The following is an 8,180-nucleotide window of genomic DNA, read 5'->3' as shown; positions in this document are numbered from 1 at the left end:
ACATGCAAATTTTATAATATTGTTCTACACAGAAAATGTTGCCATTTGGGTGGCATTATGAATTAGCTGGTGGGCACAGTTCAATACTTTGTAATATGTTAACATTTTCTGTTATTTATAAATCATACCTAAACTATTCACAGCACACATTAATTGCATAAGTATCATTAGTTGATTTGATTATAATTTGTTTATCAAGCATTAAAAAAATAATGTTAGCTTAATATTGGCTTGAATTTTATCTGGACAGTCTGTAAAAACAGCTGGTTGATGTGCCCATTAAAGGGACATGAAACTCAAAATGTTTCTTTCATAATTCAAACAGAGCATACAATTCGGACCAACCTTCTAATTTACTTCTATTATCTAATATTCTTCATTCTCTTGGTAACCTTTGATGAAGGAGGAGCAATGCACTATGGGTAGCCAGCTTAAGACAGTGGTAATCCAATGACAAAATGACTATATGTTCAGAAACCAGCAGCTAGCGCTCAGCTCCTGATCCTATCTAGATATGCTTTTCAACAAAGGATTCTAAGAGAATTAAGCAAAATTTTAGTTTGGTTACCCAGGGAGGAAGATACCTTGACTTTGTCCTGAGCCTACCACTATTTGGCCAAATGCTTTAACTAACTCTTCCATTTTGCTTTTAATCTAGCTTTGTGCTCATTTTGTTTTGTAATTTTCCCTATGGGCTTTGCGCCCAAGCTTGTCTGGGGTTAACTGCCTGAGTCACTAAAAGCTGTACAGCTGTCTGCGATTGCTGGTGAGCACCCAATGCTGTGAGTTTTGCAGGTTCATGGAATGTATATCCAGTCCAGTTTGAGAGTGCAGTCCATTTCTCTCGGTGTGTGTATGTATGTATATATATATATATATATATATATATATATATATAGAAACAGTGCACTCACTTGAACTTCAAGCAACCACTGGGGTGCAATGTGTAATAAAGTATACAGCACATAGTATGAAGATAAGCACAGCACCAAACATTTCGGTATCTCTACTGACACCTTTGTCTGAGGGGGCAGACAGCAATTTGCACGATTGTATACGGCCGCAAATCTGCAGGGGGCGGCATGGCACAAGCAGTTCACAAGGAATGCTAGTGCAATGATAAATGCTGACAGCGTATGCTGTCAGCATTTATCGATGTCCGCTCACACAACAATAAATTTACCCCTATGTGCTATATATATATATATATATATATATATATATATATATATATATATATAATTGTTTGGTTTATGTCTATTGATGTGTTTTCAATCTCTAAGCCCTTTGAGGAACCATAGCTTTTTTTGTGTGTGTTTCTGTTTCTGTTCCTGTGTGTATGTGTTTGTGTTTTTGTGTGTGAGAGTGTCTGTGTGTGTGAGAGAGTGTCTGTGTCTCTGTCTGTGAGAGAGCGTCTCTGTGTGTGAGAGTGTCTCTGTGTGTGTGAGTGTCTCTCTGTGCATGTTTTTGTGTTTCTGGGTGTGGGTGGGTGTCTGTGTGTTTTTGTGAATGAGTGTTTCTGTCATTGTTTCTATAAGAGCGTGTGTGTTTCAGTGAATATTTATTCCAGTTTCTCTGTGTGTGATTATTTTTTGTGTTTTAATGTTTCTGTGTGTGTTTCTAACAGTGTGAGGTTCTGTCAGTTGTGTGTTTCTGTCTGTAAATGTGTGTAAAGGAGTGTTTCTGTGTGAGTAAGTTTGTCTGTATGAGTGATTGTGGGAAAGTTTGTGAGTGATTCTTTCTATGCATGTTAGAGTTTGTGTGATTGAGTTGGTGAATGAGCGTTTCTGCGTGTGTGTGGTTATATATGTTTTACAAACATTTTCAATTTTGACTACACTTAATAATAAATTGCACACATATTTTAGATACTTGAATAAATATTGCACACATCTAAATATTTGTCTAAACCTCTCAAAAAAATTAGAGATAACATTGACACTAACGTTCTCCATACAGAGATAGTAAAACCATTTTACAGTCTTGGCAACTTCATATTTTAAATTAAACAATCTAGATAAGTAAATAAAACAATTTATATAAATGTATAGTCAGATATTTGAGAAAGTAGGTTCAGACATCAGATAAAAACATAGTTTAAACAGTGACTAATATCTCTACGAGCATCAACCATACATGAGATTTTTGTGATAAGCAAATACTGTGCCAGAACAACATGCGCCTTCTAAAACAAAAAAAAGCTCTTATTGTTACTGATGCTGTATCTCATTATTATCTTAAATTTAATCTGTGGTATCACTTTGGTGTCCAAAATTAGCCTAATGGGCTCCATTTGTAATTCTGTGAGCCTGCACATGCAACTTAAAACAAATGTGTCTCAGTGTTCTGGTTCTAAAGTAATTTGCCAGCCAGAGACTGTGATCTTAAATCTCACTTGACTTGCTCATCTGGGATAATCACCAAGACCTACGGTTGTGCTGTTGCGTGAGAGCAGGATGGAGGTGGCACAAGAATTATTATTATTATTATCGGTTATTTTTAGAGCACCAACAGATTCTGCAGTGCTATAAACATGGGCGATATACAAGGTAACATTTATAGGGATCAAATGGGTAGAGGTCCCTGCCAAGAGTCGCGCTGTTGTAGTCAGTTTTTAAGAAGTTGATCTGCAAACAGTTGGGCTCTTAGGCTTACATGCTAAAGGAATAAACATTAATGTGGCAGATGACACCTTTACTGGCCTTGAATGCCAGATGAGAGGCTCAGAACGTTATTAGCTCCCAGAATGATAAGTGGGATAGAAAGTCATTCAGTAGTATAATTAGCTACTTATAAACAGTAATTGTTATTGCTCAAATTAATGTATCAATATGGGAAGGATAACTGGCTAAACTGACCAATCAGATGTGAGAAACAGCTCAAGCAGTTACATTGTGGTTGTTCAGTTGTGAGAACCAGCACAGATGTTGCGGCTGTGGCTGGCTGTTCCTCCTTTTCTTCTATAATAAATACTCTATAATATAGATTCCCCCATATGTATAATTTATATAAGAACTACTTTGAGAGAGAGGTCACACTCTCATATAATAAGGGCATATGAGTAAGAGAGAGAATTTAGTACTAGTCATGGGCGGATATGGCTGCAGGATTTGCACCTTTACACTTATTAATCAGGCACCAAAAATAGCTGAATGTCACTGCCTGCGGCCATATTCTACATTAATTTAGTAAATTTCACAAAAGCACATGAAGGAACTAACTAACAGAACCCTGAAAGTTTGTAACCTAGGTTACCCTGAAGGTATCTGCAAGAGAGTTACTGCACATGTGCAAACACTTAAATGATGGACTGCAGTGAAAGATAGATTTCAACATGGCAGCACCCTCAACTAGAGGGTGGTGGAGAATAACCTACTGTAAATGCCATTCTTATAAAATGTATTTAGTGTTTAATGTCCCTTTAACTTACTATTGTTCCCTAAAATGTTTCCAAATACATGTATCGACGTGTGAGACTTAATTCTGGTTTTAGATCTCTTTATATAATCAGGATCTAATACATGTGGTTTTCTTTAACCTTGTTCTGTCTCTGTCGTTTTGACTTTATCTCTAGCCACATCCTTCTCTGAAAGTTACATATTACGCTATATAAGCGCTTGGGAAAACCAGTCATGCAATGTTTGCCTACAGAACCAGTCAAAAGCCTCCTGTTGAAGGTAAGTACATTGTTTTGTATTGCAGACATTTACTATCTGTTAATTAGATGAATTGTCAAATTAACCATTTGATTACAATAGAGGTCATCTGTTGCAGCACAATAATAAATAATATTTCATTTTCAGAGGCATTTTACAAGTATTTTGCCTTGATACAGAGGAACACAGTGGCACAATTTTGTCACTCATGGAGGTACTAAATTAGTGTGTGATAATTTATTGCAAAAATGAAATGTACAGATTTGTTAAAGCATGATGTTTAGTTTTGTTATTATTATCTCTTTCTATTGTGTTTAACCCCCCCCCCCAAAAAAGATTAAACATGTACATAGAGTCCTGCTCTGTAATACATCCAATTGCAGCTCATGAACAAAGCACGGGCAGGGATTGGCAACTACAGGTGTATGCAGTTTGTAATTGTCTCATCTGCAATATCTGCAATTAGCTCCAGAAGGTGGCTTTAGCTATGGGTTTAACCCATCCATGAGCTTGGTGAGTGAGAGGTTTAATACATAGGTACCAAGTAACATTTAAAAAAAATGGCTAACTTGGTTTAGAAAGAGAATGACATTTTAACCCCTTAATGACCACAGCACTTTTCCTTTTTCTGTCCGTTTGGGACCAAGGCTATTTTTACATTTTTGCTGTGTTTGTGTTTAGCTGTAATTTTCCTCTTACTCATTTACTCTACCAACAAATATTATATACCATTTTTCTCGCCATTAAATGGGCTTTCAAAATATAGCATATTATTTTCATGATATCTTATAATTTACTATAAAAAAAATATAAAATATGAGGAAAAAATTGAAAAAAACACACTTTTTCTAACTTTAACCCCCAAAATCTTACACATCTACAACCACCAAAAAACACCCATGCGAAATAGTTTCTAAATTTTGTCCTGAGTTTAGAAATACCCAATGTTTACACGTTCTTTGCTTTTTTGCAAGTTATAGGGCCATAAATACAAGTAGCACTTTGCTATTTCCAAACCATTTTTTTTTTCAGAATTAGCACTAGTTACATTCGAACACTGATATCTTTCAGGAATCCCTAAATATCCCTTGACATGTATATATTTTTTTTCGAAGGCATCCCAAAGTATTGATCTAGGCCCATTTTGGTATATTTCATGCCACCATTTCACCGCCAAATTTGATTTTTCACTTTTTCACAAATTTTTTCACAAACTTTAGGTTTCTCACTGAAATTATTTACAAACAACTTGTGTAATTATGGCATAAATGGTTGTAAATGCTTCTCTGGGATCCCCTTTGTTCAGAAATAGCAGACTTATATGGCTTTGGTGTTGCTTTTTGGTAATTAGAACGCCGCTAAATGCCACTGCGCACCACACATGTATTATGCCCAACAGTGAAGGGGTTAATTAGGGAGCATGTAGGGAGCTTTTTAGGGTAATTTTAGCTTTAGTGTAATGTAGTAGACAACCCAAAGTATTGATCTAGGCCCATTTTGGTATATTTCATGTCATCATTTCACTGCCAAATGCGATCAAATATAAAAAAAAAGTTACATTTTTCACAATTTTAGGTTTCTCACTGAAATCATTTACAAACAGCTTGTGCAATTATGGCACAAATGTCGAGTCGACTACTAACAAGGGTGTGGGTGACAGATTTTCTAGTTTCGGTGGGGATCCACTTGAAGATTTTTCGCAGTAGGTGGAGTATGTGAAAACAAGTCGAAGAGACGGCGTTGACTTGGCTGTCCATGAAAAGTGATGAGTCGAGGATGATGCCTAGATTTTGTGCATGGTGTGTTGGAGTTGAAGGGTATCCGAGGGCTGTGGGCCACCAGGAGTCATCCCATGTGGATTTAGTGGGTCAGAGGAGGAGGATTTCGGTCTTGTCAGTTTTAAGTTTGAGACGGTTGTTGTTCATCCAGGTGGCGATTGCTGTTAGTCCTTCGTGGACGTTTTTCTTGGTGGTGGCGGGGTCTCGGGTGAGTGAGATGATTAACTGGGTGTCGTCGGCATAGGAGACGATGTTGAGTTTGTGTTGTCGGATGATAGCGGCTAGGGGGGCCATGTAGATGTTGAAGAGGGTGGGGCTGAGAGAAGAGCTTTGGGGTACGCCGCAGCTGATTGCTGTGGGATTGGAGGAGAAGGGTGGGAGTCTGACTTTCTGGGTTCTGCCGCTGAGGAAGGAGGTGATCCATTCCAGGGCCTTATCACAGAGGCCGTCATCATGTAGGCGCGTGAGGAGGGTGCTCTGGGCTACAGTGTCGAATAAGGGCGGCAGTCTCTCCTTGGTCGAGCAGGGCGCAGATGTCATCTGTGGCAGCGAGGAGGGCGGTCTCAGTGCTGTGATTTCTCCTGAGACCGGATTGGGAGGGGTCCAAGATGTGGTTGGTCTCGTTGTGGTCAATAAGTTGTGCGTTGATGGACTTCTCTATTACTTTGGCTGGAAAGGGGAATAGAGAGATGGGGCGGTAGTTTTTAGGATCTATGTGGGTTTCTTCAGCAGGGGTTTCAGCTCTGCGTGCTTCCAGTCTTCTGGGAAGGTGCCAGATTTGATGGAGCAGTTTATGGTGAGGCAGAGTTCATGGGCGAGGTTAAAACCCGCTTTGTTGAATATGTGGTGCAGACATGGGTCTGAGGGTGCTCCAGAGTGGATTGATTTCATGATTCTGAGTGTGTCCTCTGTGGTGAGGGTGATCCAGGTAGTCCGTGGACGGTGGTGGGTTTGGGTGAGGTGGGGGTGGGTCGGCGGTGAGTGGTGGGTTCTGGAGCTTGAGGCTGTCATAGATGTTGATGATCTTGCGGTGGAAGTAGGTAGCAATGTTGTTGCAGATGTACTGGGAGGGTGGGATGTCGTTACTATCGCTGTTGGGTTTGGATAATTCCTTGATGACTGTGAATAGCTCCTTGCTGTTGTGGGTTTTAGCGTGGATTCTGTCTAGGATAGCAGTTTTCTTTGTGGTCTGGGATCCCCTTTGTTCAGAAATAGCAGACATATATGGCTTTGGCGTTGCTTTTTGGTAATTATAAGGCTGCTAAATGCCGCTGCGCATCACACGTGTATTATGGCTAGCAGTGAAGGGGTTAATTAGGTAGCTTATAGGGAGCATGCATGGTTAATTTCAGCTTTAGTGTAGAGATCAGCCTCCCACCTGACACATTAGACCCCCTGATCCCTCCCAAACAGCTCTCTTCCCCCCCCCCACCCCACAATTGTCCCCGCCATCTTAAAGGGCCACTAAACCCAAAATCTTTCTTTCATGATTCAGATAGAGAATAGAAATTTAAACAACATTACAATTTACTTCCATTATTTATTTTGCTTCATTTTTTAAATATCCTTAGTTGAAGAAAAAGCAATGCACATGGTGAGCCAATCACACGAGGCTTCTATGTGCAGCAACCAATCAGCAGCTAGTGAGCATGTCTAGATATGCTTTTCATCAAAGAATATCAAGAGAATAAAACAAATTAGTTAATATAAGTAAATTAGAAAGATGTTTAAATTGCATTCTCTTTCTAAATCATAAAAGAAAAAATGTGGGTGGCATGTCCCTTTAAGTACTGGCAGAAAGTCTGTCAGTACTAAAATAAATGGTAAATTTGTTGTTGTTTTTGTTTTTTGTTTTTAGCATATTTACATATGCTGCTGTGTAGGATTCCCCCCTTAGCCCCCAACCTCCCTGATCCCCCCCCCAAACAGCTCTCTAACCCTCCCCCTCTACCTTAATGGGCTCCATCTTGGGTACTGGCAGCTGTCTGCCAGTACCCAGTTTAGAATAAAACATTTTTTTATTATTTTTTTTTACTTTTCTGTAGTGTAGCTTCCCCCCCAAAGACCAACCCCCATGTAGGGCAAACTCCCACCCCCATTTCTCCCACTTCTTAACCAAATATTTTTTGCAGTGTAGCGGTTCCCACCCGCTCCCGCCACATGCACGCGCCCGCCCGCTGCCCCCCGTGCACATGTCCGTGCGAGCTCCCGTCGATCCCGCCCCCTCCACATCACACGGCAAATCGATGGCCGCCCACCCGCCTCCCACGCCGGCTCCCACCCACCAACGATAGCGGCCATCGATGTCCGGAGCAGAGAGGGCCACAGAGTGGCTCTCTCTGCATTGGATGGCCAAGCAGGGTTATTGCAGGATGCCTCAATATCGAGGCATCACTGCAATAACCGGAAAGTGGCTGGAAGCGATCAGTATCGCTTCCACCGCTTTCCCAGACCGACGACGTGCAGAGTGACGTACTCTGCTCGTCATTGGTCATTAAGGGGTTAAACAACTTTCCAATTTACTCCTGTTATCAATTTTGCTAGGTTCTTAGTATCCTTTGTAAAAGAGTAATCTTAGGTGAGCTTAGGAGCGTGCATGTGTTTCTAGCCATCTGGCAGCAGTGTTTGCAACATTGTTTTTAGCAATGTTATACATAGATACAAACACTGCTTCCAGATGGGGAACGACACTTGCACAGTCCTATCAGCTTTACTCTTAACAAAGGATATCAAGAGAACAAAGCAA

The sequence above is a fragment of the Bombina bombina genome, chromosome 11 (assembly GCF_027579735.1).
Source record: "Bombina bombina isolate aBomBom1 chromosome 11, aBomBom1.pri, whole genome shotgun sequence".
NCBI lineage: Eukaryota > Metazoa > Chordata > Amphibia > Anura > Bombinatoridae > Bombina > Bombina bombina.
Note: the sequence above shows the minus strand (reverse complement) of the source record.